The sequence below is a fragment of the Jaculus jaculus genome, chromosome 9 (genome assembly GCF_020740685.1).
Source record: "Jaculus jaculus isolate mJacJac1 chromosome 9, mJacJac1.mat.Y.cur, whole genome shotgun sequence".
Taxonomy (NCBI): Eukaryota; Metazoa; Chordata; class Mammalia; order Rodentia; family Dipodidae; genus Jaculus; species Jaculus jaculus.
The window spans coordinates 36,893,714-36,911,965 of record NC_059110.1 but is presented as its reverse complement, the minus strand read 5'-3'; the positions used below and the strand labels follow the sequence as shown (position 1 = coordinate 36,911,965).

At 37.5% G+C, this 18,252-nt stretch overlaps 1 protein-coding gene across 3 annotated transcripts in view; it reads left to right on the top strand.

The window, feature by feature from the left end:
- Positions 1-18,252, top strand: part of Lama2 (laminin subunit alpha 2) — a 640,019-nt gene that overhangs the window by 247,073 nt on the left and 374,694 nt on the right. The gene's annotated exons all lie outside the window — the stretch shown is intronic.

The following is an 18,252-nucleotide window of genomic DNA, read 5'->3' as shown; positions in this document are numbered from 1 at the left end:
TTTGCTGAATATTTCATGGAGATATTATGAGGTTTACTAACCTAAATGAGACCACGTACTGATACTTTTTAATTTCTTTGATGATGTTTCCTGATTCCTTATATAGCCCAAATATGGCTCACCAGAACATCAACATCATGGAAACCTTAGGAACATTCAGAAATTATTATCCCAGAAACAGCAATTTTCTTTTACATTCAAATGGGTTTTGAGAGGGGGAGTCAAAGGAGTATTTGAAAAAAAAAATGCATGCCTGAAATTAAGAGCACTAGTGATTTTTTTTTTTTTTTTGAGGCGGTATGCCACCATTAATCTCTAAGAGAAACTAGTTTCAGCAGCTTCATGGATCATTTATTCATTCTTTGAACATTTAATTGATACCTCTTTAAGCAATACAGGCAATTTAATTTAAAACACATTTTTGCGTCACCTGCTAGATGCCAGAATTGCAGAATAGAAGATTTGCTTTACTAATGGAATTTCCTTCAGTAGCAGATCATCACTATTGTGATGCACTGTTTTAGAATGTTTCTGGAGGTCCTACATTTTATCTCCCTCCAATGTGTTGCTACAGTGAATGTATTCATCACTAAGTATCCAAGCTAGATTCAATTAACTGGAAGACTTCACATTTTTTGTCATGAGGTATTTTGGTTCTGCTTTTCTGTAACCTCAGAATTAGTTTCTTATCTCAGAGTTTGCTATATTTCTCCAGTGACTCAGTCTGTAAAATACTCTCTGAGATTACCTAACAGTAGGATGCAGATATGAAAATACATATAGTTGACTTTTCTGTCAGAATGTAATTAACACAGATGATAGATTGCTTAGCAAAAGTGGGTGAAAATTCCAGTGGTGACCTGAGTCATGACTCCCCAGTGTGCGCAGAATTCCCTGCACCTGAGCATTCCTTCACGGCATAGAACTGACACCTTAAGTTTCCCTGTCACATTAGTCCTATGGGCATGTGACCATGCGTGCTTGTCTTTGTGTATGTATTTTGACTTTAAGACCTGCCACTCAGTTTCAATTTTTCACCATTTGGATATGCTTAAATTTACTACATAAGTAGTATTGCATTTATCTAAGACAAAAACTTATTCTATTAGCACATTACAGTTTTTTTTAATTTATTTTTAATAAATATGGACATAATACATTAACACTTGTTGGCACTATCCTTTCCCCTATCCCTGCCCATTTTACAAAGAGGCCTTCCTCAGAGGGGAGATACAGGTCAACCTCATGAAGATTGTGGGTCATGCATTGTGAGGGATAGGAATCAGTTATGGGGGAGAGGCAGTGTTTTTGTGCATAATGCCCCAACTTGTGGCTCTAACAGTCTTGTCACTCCTACTTCCTCAAAATTCCCTGAGCCATGCTGGGAGCATTTTAAGTCTACTTCAGTGATGGGCGCTTAGGAGCATCTGGATCTCTGCTTTAGTAGCTGTTGAGTGTCCTCAGTGTCTATCTCCTTCACCCTTGTGTTGTTGATATCAGGTTCACTGAGAAAGTAGCACTCTTTCTCATTTCCCCAATTCCTCTGTGGTTTCAGCTGGGGCCAGGGTGGAGTGTGCGGTCATTTAATCTCCTCATGTCCCAGTCCCAGATGAAAAAGAGAAGCAGAGTCTGCAATAGAGAGGGAAGTCAGCGCTGGTTAAATGGGATAACTATTATTAATTTAGAGAAAATTAAAGGGGTGTAGATCCTCTTATATGCCAAGATTAGTGGGATCTTGATATTGGTAAGCAAAATTGTTATCTGGATAGAATTTTGACTTGATTCCCAGTTACAAATATGGTTTCCTTTCCGCTGATCACATCCATTAGCCAATGCAAGAGCAGTTGGTTACCACCATGGCTGTCTGCCACTATTGCACTTGTGTGAGCACCATGGCAGGTTGTTTGCTTCTGAATCACTTAGACTTTGAGTTGCTCAGACAGAGGTTGGGCACTTTCCCCCAGTAGCTCATGTGGAACCTTTCAGCACTAGATGGGCTGACTGTCTGGGGACTGGCTCTCTTCTGGATTCCAACGAATTCTCTCCATGCTAACAGCTTATGGTGTCTTTAGTAGTAGAGTCTTACCATTAACCTTTGGTGGATAATCAAATGCTCTGACAGATGTCTGTCTTGTTTGTTTTGGAAGACCTTGTAGGTCTCTCAGATCAACATCTCCTTGTGGATATTAACCATGCCCTGGAACAGGAAATTACAAGCCTGCAAAAGGGAAAAGAAAAAGACAAAAAACAAAAAAAGATAAACAGGAGAAATGTAAGGTTAGGCTTCATCTCACCTTCTCCAGGGCCTTTCAAATTAGGTGCTCCGCCTAAGGTGCCATTGAGGGTTCAACCTTTTAGTCTAAACTTCAAAAATATAGGACTCTATGGCACCAGTTCAATTTGGGTTCAGTTTTGTGTCCACCACTCTTCTCCTTCCCTGAATCCCTATCCTTCCTATTGGCCAAGCCTCAAGATGCTGTTCAGGTGTGTCAGCAACTTGGGATGATCCAGATTAGGAACCACAGATGAGGAGGGCCATATGATGATTGTCTTTCTGCGATTGTGTGAGTTTGCTTAGTATGACCTCTTCCAAGTCTGACCATTATTCTACAAATTTAATTATGTCTTTTTTTTTTCTTACTGCAATATGCTACATCTTAGTTATCCATTCTTTTAATGATGGGCACCTGGGTTGATTCTAGTTCTTAGCTATTATGAACTGAGCAGCTATAAACATTGTTGAGCAAATATCTCTGAACTGAGGTGTGGGGCTACTGAGGATAAATGCCCAGTAAGGGAATAACAGGGTCTTCTGGTAACTCTATATTCATCCTTCCCAGGAGTCTCATATTAATTTCCATAGTGGTTGTACCAGATTACATTCCTACCAACAGTGAATGGGTGTTCCTATTTCTACACATCCTCACCAACATATGTTTTCATTTGATTTTTTAATGTTTGCTATCCTTACTGGCGTAAGACGGAATCTCATAGTTGTTTTAATTTGGATTTCCCTAATGGTAGGGATGTTGAACATTTTCTTAAGTGTGTGTTATCCATTTGTAATTCTTCCTCTGAGAACTCCCTGTACAGTTCTTTGCCCCATGTTTGGAGTGGGTTGTTTGTTTTTTTTGTTGTTTAGTTTTTTTTTTTTTTTTGAGTTCTTTATAGATTCTTGATATAGGCTTCTTTCAGTGGTATAGCTGGTAAGATTTTCTCATGATTAGTGGATAATCTATTGGCTTTGCTTGTGGTATATGTCTGTCTGTGCAAAAGCTTTTTAGCTTCATGAAATCTCATTGATTGAGTGCTTGTTTACTTTCCTGGGCTAGACTGGGGTTTTGTTCAAGTTTTTCCCAGTCCTATATAATGGAGCATGACTCCTATTTTTTTCCTCTAGTAATTGAAAAGTTTCAGGTCTTGTATTGAGGTCTTTAATCCATTTGGACTTGATTTTTGTGGATGGAGAAATGAGTGTGTCTAATTTCATTTTTCTACATGTGGTCATCAAATTTGTGCTACATCATTTGTTAAAGATGCTGTCTTTTCTCCAGTCTACATTATTGGTATCTTTGTCAAAGATCAAGTATCTATAGTTACTTGACCTAAGGTCTGGGTTTCAATTCTGTTCCATTGGTCTGTTCTGTTCTGTTTTTATTCCACTACCATGCAGTTATTGTTACTATTTTTGTTGTAATATAGCTTTAGATTGGTTATGGTGATACCTCCAGAAGTGACTTTTGCTGAGGTTATGGTTGGATATCCAAGGTCTGCTGTCATTCCATGTGAATTTTGAGATAATTTTTTTCAATCCCTATGAATAATGATGCTGGTATTTTTTATTGGTGTTGTGTTAAATCTGTGTAATGCTTTTGGTAGAATTGCCATTTTCACAATATTAATTCTACCTATCCAGGAGCATGGGAGGTCTTCCCATTTTTACAAGTCCTCCTCAATTTCCTTCCTGGCTTATTTTGTTTTCATGATATAGGTCTTTCACTCCTTGATTAGTGTTATTCCAAAGTATTTAATTTTTTTTTTGTTCCTATTGAGAATAGGGCAACCTCACTGATTTCTCTCTCTGCATGTTAACATTTTTATATAGAAAAGCTCCTGAGTTTTGTGCTTTGATTTTTGTATTCTGCCATTTTACTGAAGGACTTAATCACCTTTAGAAGTTTTGAGATGGAAACCTTTGAGTCATTTATGTACAGGATCATGTCATCTGCAAATAGGGCTAACTTGACTTCTTCCTTTCCAATTTAAATCCATTTATTTCTTTCTCCAGTCTTATTGCTTGACTTAATACTTCTAGCAACTACTATGTTGAAGAGCAGCAGTGAGAGTGGGAACCCCTGTCTTATTCCTGATCTCAGTGGGAACTCTTTGAGTCTTCCCCTATGAAGTATTATTTAGGGTTTAGGTGATTTCTATATAGCCTTTATTTGGTTGTATTCTTTCCAGTGTTTTGATCATAAAGTGGTGTGGTATTTTGTCAAAGGCCTTCTCTGCATCAATTGAGGCACTCCTGTGAATCTTGTGGTTAAGTTTAATTATTTGCTGTATCATGTTGACCAATTTTTATATGTTAAGTCCTACCTGCATCCCTGGGATGAAGCCTAATTGGTCAAGGTGGATAATGATTTAGGTGTGCTGCTGAATTAGGTTTGCAAAGATTTTATTCAGTATCTTTGCATCTAAGTTCATCAGTGATATAGGCCTATAGATTTCTTTTCTTGTTGTATCTCTGTCTTGGTTTGAAAGTAGGGTAATGCTTCATAAAAGGAGTTGGGAAGAATTCTCTGCTCTCTAATTATGTGAAACAGTTTGAGAAATAACGGTTTCAGTTCTTTAATGAAGGTTTGGTAGAATTTGGCTGAGAAGCCATCTGGTCCTGGAGTTTTCCTTTTGGGGAGGTTTTTGATTACTTTTATAATCTTCATGGATGTGCAAGGTTTGTTTCGGAGATTAATCTGCTCTGATTTTAGATATGGTGTTATGTGTCTAGGAATTTCAACCATTTCTTCTATGTTATTCAATTTTGTGGAGTAGATGTTTTAGAAGCATACCCTGATTATTCTTCCGATTTCATTGATATCTGTTGTCCTTTTTTATTTCTGATTTTGTTAATATGAGACTTTTCTTTTTTTGCCCAATCAAATTGGTCAAGGGTTGGAAAATCTTGTTAATTTCTTCAATGAACCAGCTCTTTGTTTCATTTATTTTTTAAAAAATTTTATTAACATTTTCCATGATTATAAAAAAATATCCCATGGTAATTCCCTCCCCCCACTGACACTTCTCCCTTTGAAATTCCATTCTCCATCATATTACCTCCCCATCTCAATCATTGTACTTATATATATACCATATCAATCTATTAAGTACCCTACTCCCTTCCTTTCTCTTCCCTTTATATCTCCTTTTTAACTTACTGGCCTCTGCTACTAAGTATTTTCATTCTCATGCAGAAGCCAAATCATCTGTAGCTAGTATCCACATATGAGGGAGAACATGTGGTGCTTGGCTTTCTGGGCCTGGATTACTACACTTAGTATAATCCTTTCCAGATCTATCCATTTTTCTGCAAATTTCATAACTTCATTTTCTTTACTGCTGAGTAGAACTCCATTGTATAAATGTGCCACATCTTCATTATCCACTCATCAGTTGAGGGACATCTAGGCTGGTTCCATTTCCCAGCTATTATAAATTAAGCAGCAATAAACATGGTTGACTAAGGAAATGAGATGATTCCTTCAGATACATGCCTAGGAGTGCTATAGCTGGGTCATATGGTAGATCAATGTTCAGCTCTTTTAGAAACCTCCACACGGATTTCCACAATGGCTGGACCAGATTGTATTCCCACCAGCAGTGTAGAAGGGTTCCTCTTTTTCTACATCCCCGCTAACATTTATGATCATTTGTTTTCATGATGGTGGCCAATCTGACAGGAGTGAGATGGAATGTCAATGTAGTTTTAATATGCATTTCGCTGATGACTAGTGATGTAGAACATTTTTTTAGATGCTTATATGCCATTCGTATTTCTTCCTTTGAGAATGCTCTATGTAGCTCCATAGCCCATTTTTTGATTGGCTTGTTTGCCTCCTTATTATTTAACGTTTTGAGTTCTTTGTATATCCTAGATATTAATCCTCTATCAGATATATAGCTGGCGAAGATGTTTTCCCATTCTGTAGGTTGCCTCTTTGCTTTTTCCACAGTGTCCTTTGCAGTGCAAAATCTTTATAATTTCATGAGGTCCCAGTGAATAATCTGTGGTTTTATTGCCTGAGCAATTGGGGTTGTATTCAGAAAGTCTTTGCCAAGACCAATAAGTTGAAGGGTTTCCCCTACTTTTTCCTCTAGCAGTTTCAGAGTTTCAGGTCTGATGTTAAGGTCTTTAATCCATTTGGACTTATTTGTGCATGGCGAGAAAGAAGAATCTATTTTCATCTTTCTGGAGATATATATCCAGTTTTCCCAACACCATTTGCTGAAGAGGCTGTCTTTTCTCCAATGAGTATATTTGGCATTTTAATCGAATATCAGGTGGCTATAGCTACTTGGGCTTACATATAGGTCCTCTACTCTGTTCCACTGATCTACATGTCTGTTTTTGTGCCAGTACCATGCTGTTTTTGTTACTATGGCTCTGTAGTATAGGTTAAAATCAGGTATGGTGATACCACCAGCCTTATTTTTGTTGCTCAGTTTTATTTTAGATATTCGAGATTTTTTGTGATTCCAAATGAATTTTTGGATTGTTTTTTCTATTTCCATGAATGCCTTTGGAATTTTGATAGGGATTGCATTAAATGTGTAGATTGCTTTTTTCAATATTGCCGTTTTCACAATATTGATTCTTCCAATCCAGGAACATGGGATGTTTCTCCACTTTCAGGTGTCTTCGACAATTTCTTGCTTGAATGTTTTAAATTTCTCATTGTAGAGATTTTTTACTTCCTTCCTTAGGTTTATTCCAAGGTACTTTATTTATTTGTTTATTTATTTATTTTTTTGGTGCAATTATGAATGGTAGTGATTCTCTGATTTCATCCTCTGTGTGTTTGTTGTTAGCATATATGAATGCTACTGATTTCTGTGTATTTATTTTGTATCCTGCTACATGGCTGTAGGATTTTTATCACCTCTAACAGTTTGCTAGTAGAGTCTTTAGGGTCCTTTATGTATAGAATCATGTCATCTGCAAATAACGATAACTTGATCTTTTCCTTTCCAATTTGTATCCCTTTTATGTGTGTCTCTTGCCTAATTGCTATGGCTAAGACTTCCAAAACTATATTAAATAAAAGTGGGGACAGTGGACACCCTTGTCTTGTTCCTGACTTTAGTGGAAAAGCTTCCAGTTGTTCCCCATTTAGTAATATGTTGGCTGTAGGCTTGTGATCAATAGCTTTTATTATATTGAGATTTGTTCCTTCTATTCCCAGTCTCTGTAGGACTTTTATCATGAAGGGATGTTGGATTTTGTCAAATACTTCCTCTGCGTCTAATGAGATGATCATGTGATTTTTGTCCTTCAACCCGTTTATATAATGTATTACATTTATAGATTTGCATATATTGAACCATCCCTGGATCTCTGGGATAAACCTATTGGGTCAGGGTGAATGATCTTTTTGATATACTCTTGTATTCTGTTTGCCAATATTTTGTTGAGAATTTTTGCATGTATGTTAATAAGGGAGATTGGTCTATAATTTTCTTTTTTTTTTCTATCTTTGTCTGGTTTTGGTATCAGGGTGAGGCTGGCCTTATTGAAGTAGTTTGATAGAATTCCATCTTTTTCTTTTTTTTTTTAATTTTTTGCCTATTTTTTTAATTTATTTGAAGAGCAACAGACTGAGAGACAAAGAGGCAGATAGACAGAGAATGGGCACCCCAGGGCCTCCAGCCACTGCAATGAACTCCAGACATGTGCAGCCCCTTGTCCATCTGGCTTATGTGGGTCCTGGGGAATTGAGCCTCGAACCAGGCTCCTTAGGCTTCACAGGCAAGCACTTAACTGATCAGCCATCTTGCCAGCCTAGAATTCCTTCTTTTTCTATTTCCTGGAAAAGCTTAAGAAGCAATGGTGTTAGCTCTTCCTTAAAGGTCTGGTAAAATTCAGCAGTGAATCCATCTGGGCCTGGGCTTTTTTTAGTTAGGAGGTTATTGATAATTTTCAGATCTCCATGCTATTTATAGGTCTATTTAAGTGATTAATCTCATTTTGATTTAATTTAGGTAGGTCATATAAATCAAGAAAATCATCCATTTCTTTCAGATTTTCATACTTTGTGGAGTATATGCTTTTATAGTATGTCCCTATGATCTTTTGAATTTCTCTGGAATCTGTTGTAATGTTACCGTTTTCATCTCTGATTTTATAAATTTTTGTCTCTTCTCTGTTTCTTTTGGTCAGATTTGCTAAGGGTTTATCAATTTTGTTTATTCTTTCAAAGAACCAACTCTTTGTTTCACTAATTCTTTGGATTGTTTTTTGTTTCTATTTCATTAATTTCTGTCCTAATCTTTATTATTTCTTCCCATCTACTGATTTTTGGTTTTCCTTGTTTTTCTTTTTCCAAGGCTTTAAGGTGAAGCATTAGGTCGTTTACTTGCGACCTTTCTAATTTCTTAATATAGGCACTTAACGCTATAAATTTACCTCTTAGAACTGCTTTCATTGTGTCCCAGAAATTTTTATATGTTGTGTTCTCATTATCATTTGACTCTATAAATTTTTAGATTTCCGTCTTGATTTCTTCATTGACCCATTCATCATTTAGTATTGTATTGTTTAGTTTCCATGATTTGGTGTATGCTCTACAGCCTTTCTTGCTACTGATTTGTAGTTTAATTCCTTTGTGGTCAGATAGAATGCAAGGAATTATTTCAATTTTCCTGAATTTGTTAAGATTTGCTTTGTGTCCTAATATATGGTCTATTTTAGAGAATGTTCTATGTGCTGCTGAAAAGAATGTATATTCTGCAGCCTTTGGATGAAATGTCCTGTATATATCTTTTAGGTCCATTCCTTCTATGACCTCATTTAGTCCAGATGCCTCTCTATTTTTTCCCGGAATGACCTGTGAATTGATGAGAGTGGGGTGTTAAAGTCACCCACCACCACTGCTTGGTGTTATCTGTGACCTTAGTTCTAATAGTGTTTGTTTGATGAATTTGGGAGCCCCCATGTTAGGTGCATATATGTTTATGATGGTAAAGTCCTCCTGTTGGAGTGTGCCCTTAATCAATATAAAGTGACCTACCTTATCTTTCTTGACTAATGTTGGACTGAAGTCTACCTTGTCAGATATTAGGATAGCAACCCATGCTTGTTTTCTAGGCCCATTTGCTTGAAACACCGTCTTCCAACCTTTCACCCTAAGATAATGTCTATCCTTTGTAGAAAGGTGAGTGTCTTGGAGACAACAAATTGTAGGATCCTGCTTTTACAAACCTATGTCTTTTTGTAGGGGCATTGAGGCCATTGATATTAAGAGATATTATTGAAAGGTGTATATTTATGTTTGCCTTTTTTTTTGTGGTTCGGGTTCTACCTTTGCTTTCTTGTGTTAACTAGTATTTCAGTATTGCTTGTTTTTTCCAGGTTCTTTATATGTGTGCTTTTCCTTTTCTTCAGCATGGAGGATCCTATCAAGTGTTTTCTATAGAGCTGGTTTTGTCTTCAAATACTCCTTTAACCTGCTTTTGTCATGGAATGTCCTTATTTCTCCATCTATTTGAATGCATAGCTTTGCAGAATAAAGTAACCTTGGTTGACAGTTGTTATCTTTCAGAACTTGGAATCCATCACTTCAAGCCCTTCTGGCTTTTAAAGTTTGTGTTGAATAATCTGCTGTAATCCTGATGGGCTTGCTTTTGTAGGTAACTTTATTTTTCTCTCTAACTGTTTTCAATATTTTTTCCTTGGTTTGTTTGTTTGGTAGTGTGATTATAATATGACGAGGAGATGTTCTTCCCAGGTTTTGTCTGGCTGGGGTTCTACAGGCTTCCTGTATCTGCATTGGCACCTCTTTCCCAAATTGGGGGAAGTTTTCTTCTATGATTTTGTTCAAGATGCCTACTAAGCCTTGGAGTGGAATTCTTCTCCTTCTATTAAACTCTGAATTCTTATATTTGATCTTTTCATAGTATCCCGAATATCTTGAAATCCCCACTCATACTTTTGTATATCTTTGTCTTTGTCTTTGTTGGACTGTATTAGATCTGCCACCTGGTCTTCTAGCTTAGATATTCTGTCCTCTCCTTCATCCATTCTACTGGTGAGATTTTCTACAGAGTTTTTTATTTCATTAACTGTGTCCTTCATTCCTAGTAATTCTGACTGGTTTTTCTTTATTATTTCTATTTCCTTATTTATGTCTTGTATTGCCTTTTTTATTTCATTAAATTGCTGTCCTGTATCTTCTTTGATTTCCTCTTTGATTCCTTCTTTGATTCCTTTGATTTGTTCTTTGATTTCTTTGAACATGTTTACACTCATTCTTTTGAACTCTTTCTCAGGCATTTCCTCTAACTCATTCTCACTGGAGGTCATTTCTGATGCATTAATACTTTTAGGTGGATTTATATTGTCTTGTTTTTTAGTGTTTCTTGTGTTATAATGTATATATTTTTGCATCTTGGATTACGTTAATGCTTGGATTTTCTAGCTAGCTGTTATTCTTAGCTGTATCAATTTATTTGATGTTATATATCTTCAGGGTAGGAGCTTAAGGTGTTAGGTGTGGCTCTTAAGACTCTCAAAGTATCTACAAAGGTGCTCCTAGGGGTTGAGTTTCCCTGCTGTGGGAGTATTCAAGTAGGCTGAGTGGAATAAAATACAGGTAGATTCTAAAATTTAACTAAACACTGTACACATTCAATCAAAAACAGTACCAAATATTTATGCAAGAGTAGTTATTATAACAACCAGATCCTCTATCAACAAAGAGGTTAAGATTTCTCGTCTGTTGAGGGATCCAAGTCACCTTGTGACCAAGTAAGAACCTTCCCTGGTACAATCCCAGTTACCTTTTTGTATGATTTTGGTCTCAGTTAAGTTGCTGCCTGGGCCATTGGGCTGCTGTTCTGATTTCTGGAGCTGGGCACAGGTTTTTCCTGCGGGGCAAATCGAGCCTGGCAACTGTGGCCCTGCTGATTGGCACTCCCACTGCTGGAACTGCCACTGCTGCTCCTGAAGCTACCACTGCTGGATCTGTCACCACTGCTGCTAAAGCTGCTGCTGCTGGTTCTGTCACCTCTGCTGGTTCCACCACTGCTGCTGTCGCTGCTGCTCCTGCTTCAGCTGCCACTGCTGGATCCTTTGCTGCTGCTACTGGATTTTCCGCTGCTGGGGCCGCTGCTGCAGGTGCCAGAGACGCTGATTTTGTGCCGGACTCTGATCCTGCTTGGGTCCTGCTGTTGGCTCAAGTTGGCATGGCCCTGTCCTGGAATTGCTGCTCTTTTCGCTGGAGCTGGTCACAGGTGGTGGGGGAAGGGAGGGAGCCGCAGCTGTTCTAGTTCTCTCACTCTTCCACATGTTCTTCTACCTTGTGATCTGCTCCTCCGTTGCTCACTGCTGCTCTCCCTTCACGTTTCTTGAGTTGCAGAGAGCTCCGGTGTGAGTGGAAGCTTCCCTCACTTGGCTTTTCCTTCAGCTTGAGCTGAGCCTCATGGCTTTCTGGTGTGCTATTGCCATTGGGATCAGCGGACCTGCCAGGGCTGCTTTTGCCAGCCTGTGTGGGCTCTGGATACTCTGGATCTCTTCTATTTCTCCACTGCTTTTCAATTTCCTATACACCTCACTTTTTAGTAAAAGTGTGTGTTTTGCTGAGTTTTTTCAGTCTTCCCCCTCTAGGCTGCTTTGGCGTGGTACTTAAGTCGCCATCTTAACCGGAAGTCCTCATTGTTTCACTGATTTTTAAAAATTGTTTTCTTAGTTTCCAATTAATTAATTCATGCTCTAATCTTAATTATTTCCATCTGGAGCTCTCTGGATTGGATTATTCTTGCTTATTCTAGTGCCTTTAGGTGGAAAGCTAGGTTATTAATTTGGGATCTCTCTTTCTTGGTAATGAAGGCATTTCACACTATGAATTTTCCCCTTAGAACTGCCTTCATTGTGTGCCATAAGTTTTGGTAAGTTGTGTTTTCATTTTATTCAATTCTAGGAATTTTATAATTTCTTCTTTGATTTTTTTTCTATGGCCCATTCATTCTTTAAAAGTGTGTTAGTCTCCTGAAGCTGGTGATGTTCTTGGCATGTCTCTTGTTAATTTCTAGCTTCAAAGCATTTTGATTCAACATGATGCAGGAAATTATTTCAGTTTTCCTGACTTTATGGAGGGATGATTCATAGCCTAATATATGGCCAATTTTGGAGAAAATTCTATGGGCTGCTGAGAAAAATGTGTATTCTGTAGAGCTTGAGTGGAAAATTCTGTATATGTCTGTTAGGTCTAGTTGATCTATGATGTTGTTGAGCTCTATTATTTCCCTGTTGATTTTCTGCTTGGATGATGTGTCTATTGAATATAATGCAGTATTGAAGTCTCCAACTATGATAGTGTTGGTGTTTATTTATGTTTCCTTGGCAAGTAGAATTGTTTTTATAAATTATGCTGCACCTGTGTTTGGTGCATATACATTTATGATTGTGATGCGATCATGTTGGATCATTCTTTTGATGAGTAAGAAGTGGACTTTGTCTTTTTTGATTACTTTTGGTTTGAAGTCTGTTTCATCAGATATTAATATAGGAGCACACACTTGTTTTTAATTTCCATTTGCTTGGACTATCATTTTCCAGGTTTTTGAAATTATTTTTTTGTGGTTGCATATAATTCAATATATAGATGTGTAATTTATTTAATCAGCCTCACATTGGTGAGCAATGTTGCAGGTTGTTTCATCTTTTGCTATGTCCTAAATATGCTAAAAGGGCAGTATTCCTTTTGTCCATTCAGAATGTTAGAGTTCCCCAGACTGGGTAGCTTATAAAGAAGACAAATTGATTTCTCACAGTTCTGGAAGTGGGCACAGAGATTACATGTCACCTGGTACACTTGAATTATCCTGAGAGCTCTCTTCTTGTATTGCACACTGTGGAATTATTATTGTATCTCCATTTGGTGGAAAGGAAACTAGCTCTCTGTTATCTTCTTATTAAGGCACTAATTCCATTCATGAAGTATCCACCCTCATAACTTAATTATTTTGTGAAGCTCTCACCTCCAAATACCATTTGCTGAAATAGAGGTTTCAGCATAAAAATTTCACAGGAGAAAATGGAAACATTCATTCCATTGGCTATACACTTTAATGTATGCTATAAAATTTGCATTATATATATATATATGTATGATAATGCCAGAAATAGAATTACAGGTGGGTAATTATGCACATTTCAAATTTTTAAATTTATTAACCAGTTTACTTGTTGAGGTGTTTATGTCGCTTTACTTCATACTCCTAAATGTTAAATATATGCCTGTACCCCCAGTCTTGCCATCAGACAGTACTATAAATGTTGAATTTTTACAAATTTAAGAAAAGGGAAACTCTATTAGTGTACTTTTAGTTAACATTTAAAAAATATTTTATTTACTTGCAAGCAGAGGGATATAGAGAGAAGAGAGACAAGGAAAGAACAGGCAGGCCAGGGATTCTAGCCACTGGAAATGAACTACAGATGCATGCATCACCTTATCATTTGGCTTTATGTGTGTACTGGGGAATTGAACTCAGGTTGTTAGGCTTTGCAGGCAAGCACCTTAACTGATGAATCATCTCTCTAGTTGAACATTTATTTTATTATACTTATTTAGTAGCTCATAAGCCATTCACATTTCTGTTTATTTTGGTGGAGGCCTTTCTTCTTTTTGTTTATTTGGGGGTTAGATTGTTGGCCTTTTTCTCTATTGATTTATAATATTTAAAGGTATTAAGGGCATACTTCCTTTATATGTGATCATTCTTTTTTTAAATTAGCCAATAGTTAGACTTCATTAGAATTTTCTGTTCTTAGGCTGAAGATATGTGTACATATCACACATCACATACTACATACATAAACTAAATGATTCTACTTAATTGGGTGTCAATTGTGCTAAATTCTTTTCTTTTTCTTGTTTTTCACAGAGGACTAGACATTTAATTTTTCATCTTTTTGTATCTTAAGTCTACATTTTAAGTTTTCCCAGCCAACAACAACAAAAAATCCCACACAAAACAGTTTAGAAATTTGTCTAAATTGAATTAATCACCCCTTGAATTAATCACCCATTAAATGCAAGATATTAGTTATCTCTTTTCTTGGTAAGATCCAGTGATAGTCCTTTTGTAATGCTGAAGCCCTAGTGGGGGAGGAGATAGTCTAAGGAGAGACCCATGTTGTCCTTCTTCAGCTGCAACACAACTTTTACTTTTTTCATTTGTAACACTGACATGGTCAGCAAGAATGCAAAAGTCAGGAGCATGAAACTGATTCCAAAGAGAAGATACTAAATTTCTACTCTCCACATATCAGGGGAAAGGTGTTACAACAGCAACAACAACAACAGCAACAACAACACCCCTTGTCCAGGAATGCAGGGATGGTTCAACATACAGAAATTGATAAATGTAATACACCATATCAATAAACTTAAACACAAGAACCACATGATCATTTCAATAGATGCAAAGAAAGCCTTTGACAAAATATAGCATTACTTCATAGGGATGGAAGGACCATATCTCAACATAATAAAGGCTATACATGAACTATCTAAGGCCCAAATCGTACTAAGTGGGAAAGAACTCTAAGGGTTTTCACAATAAGACTGGGGACAAAACAGGGTATGCTGTCTTCACTGCTCATCAACGTAGTGCTGGAAGTCTTACCCCAAGGAATAAAATGAGAGAAAGAAATAAAAGGGATAAAAATTGGAAAGGCAGAAGTCAAACTAGCCCTATTTTTTGTGCATTTTTTTTAATTAGTTTTCTATTCAGCAAATACAGGCAGTTTGGCACCAATATTAGGCTCATCCTTGACCTACCCCCTCCCCATTGGCCCCTCCTTGTTGAGGTATATGGGTCATGCATTGTGGAGTTAGCCCATAGTTATTGGTATGGTAAATGTCTCTGTATATCATGACCCAACATGTGGCTCTGACATTCTTTCCACCCCCTCTTCCACAAAATTTCCCTGAGCCATGTTGGGTTCATTTTTGGTCTGCTACAACGATGAGGTAATTGGAGCCTCTGAGGCTCTGGCTCTCTGGTTTGGTAGGAGTTGATTTTTTCTCTGTGTTGGTCTCCTTCCCCCTTGTGCTGGTATCCGGTTCATCAGGAAAACAGCACCCTTGCTTGTTTTGCCAATTTTCCTTAGTTTCAGTCAGGGCCCTTTTGAGGTATGATGGGGTGGCTCTCTCAAGCTCTGCATCTATCTGAAAAAGAGAAGCAGCTTCTCCAATGGAGAGTAAGTTAGCTCCAGGACAAATGAAATAACCCTTACTTTTTTTATAGAGAGATTTTAATAGGTGTAGGCCCTCTTGTAGCCCATGATTGATGGTAGCTTGATATTGGAGAGAGGGCTTCTGTTTGAATAAGATTCTGACTTGTTTCCCAGCTCCAGCTATGGGTCCTGTACCACTGAGGGGATCAGTTAGCCAAATCAAGAGCAGTTGGTTCCCCACCATGGCTGTGTGCCACTATTTTTTTTGTTGTTCATTTTTTATTTTATTTATTTGAGAGCGACAGACAGAGAGAAAGACAGATAGAGGGAGAGAGAGAGAATGGGCGCGCCAGGGCTTCCAGCCTCTGCAAACGAACTCCAGACGTGTGCGCCCCCTTGTGCATCTGGCTAAAGTGGGTCCTGGGGAACCGAGCCTCGAACCGGGGTCCTTAGGCTTCACAGGCAAGCGTTTAACCGCTAAGCCATCTCTCCATCCTTGTGTGCCACTATTGCACTTGTGTGGAACTAGCCCTATTTGTAAATGACCCGAAAGATCTACCCAAAAAATTCCTAAAGGTGATAAACTCATTCAGCAAAGTGGCAGGATAAAAAAAATTCTATGCACAAAAACCAGTAGCCTTCCTATACTCTGAAGATAAACATATGGAAAAAGAAATTAGCAAGGCTATCTTATTATCAATAGCCTAAAAAAATTAAATACCTTGGAATTTCACTAACTAAGGAAGTGAAACACTTATATAATGTAAATATAAAACCACTGAAGAAAGAAATTGAGAAGGATATGAGAAGATGGAAAGACCTCCCATGCTCAAAGATTAGGAGAATGAACATTGTGAAAATGGACATTCTACCCAAAACAATTCACAGATTCAATGCAATATCTATTACAATTCTAGCAACTTTCTTCACAAAGATAGAAAAAATAGTCTCAAAATTCATATGGAACTAAAAAATGCCTCAAATATCCAAAACTATCCTTAGTAAAGGAAACACTTCAGGGGCTGGAGACATGGCTTAGCAGTTAAGGTACTTGCTGGCAAAGTCAAAGGATCCAGACTCAATTCCCGAGTATCGACATAATGCCCAGTTCTTAAGATGGCAATGTGTGAAGTTTGTTTGCAGTAGCTAGAGGCTTTGGCATGCCCATTCTCTGTGTGTGTGTCTCTATCTCTCTCTTTCTCTCTTAAATAAATAAGTTAAAAAATGCTTTTTTTTTTTTTTTTAAATTAAACAAATCCAGGCATGGTGCTGCATACCATTAATCCCAGCACTTGGGAGGCAGAGGTTGGAGGTTTGCAGTGAGTTTGAGGCCACCCTGAGACTATAGAGTGAATTCAAGGTCAGCCTGAGCTTAAGTGAAACCCTACCTCGAAAAATCAAATAAATAAATAAATTTAAAAACAGAGGCACTTCAGGAGATATCACCATATCTGACTTCAAATTATACTATAAAGATACAGAAAAAAAGGCAGCATGGTGCTAGCATACAAACAGGCATAGGTCAATGGAACGAATAGATGATCCAGGCCTGAGCTCAAGTACAGCTACCTGATCTTTTTATTTTAAATTAATTAGTTTTATACTCAGCAAATACAGTCAGTTTGGTACCATTATTAGGCTCATCTGTGACCTATCTCCTCCCCTTGACCCCTCCTTGTTGAGGTACATGGGTCATGCATTCTGGAGTTAGCCCACAGTTATGGGTAGGATAAATGTCACTGTGTATCATGACCCAACATGAGGCTCTGACATCCTTTAAGGCCCCTCTTCTGCAAAATTTCCCTGAGTCATGTTGTGTTCATTTTTGGTCTGTTTCAGTGATGAGGTGTTGGGGACCTTTGGTCTCTGGATCTCTGATTTGGTAGGAGTTGATTCTTCTCTGTGTTGATCTCCTTCACCCTTGTGTTGGTACCCAGTTCACCAAGAAAACAGAACCCTTGCTTGTTTTGCCAATTATTCTTAGGTTCAGCCCAGACCCTTTTGAGGTATAATGAGGTGGCTCTCTCCTTAGCATCTACATCTGTCTGAAAAAGAGAAGCAGATTCTCCAACGGAGAGTAAGTTAGCACCAGACAAATGAGATAACCCTTGCTTTTTTTTAATAGAGAATTTAATAGGTGTAGGTCCTCTTGTAGCCCACGATTGATGGTAGCTTGATAATGGAGAGTGGGCTTATGCTTGGATATGGTTCTGACTTGTTTCCCAGCTCCAGCTATGGGTCCCGTACCACTGAGGGGATCAGTTAGCTGAATCGAGAGCAGTTGGTTCTCCACCATGGCTGTGTGCCACTATTGCACTTGTGTGGGCATCACAACAGGTTATTTGCTGCTAAGTAGCTTAGACCATGAGTTGCTTGAACTGATATTGGTCATTTTCCTCCAGTCACCCGACTAGAGTGTGTTATTCTCTTTGTAAATTTTTGTCTCCTTACAAAACTATGAATAAATCACAACAAAAATTCTACTTTAATGTCTTAATATAAGTATAAATTTGTCTAATTTTTACAAGAATTATCAATTTTTACTCTCTGTATTGTCTTTGAAACATTTCTATCTATTTGGAAAATATTTCAAGTTCAGAATTAATTTTAGTTCCTAATGAGTTCTCATTTTTGGGTATGAGTAACATTTCTTACCAAATTTTTTCATTTCTCACTATACCAAATTTTTCAGTAATATAGGGTACAATAATTTGCATAAAACAGAATAGTTTATTTAACAACTAATTTATGGAAATAATTTAAAAGGCATGATGATGTAATGCTTTATAATAAAG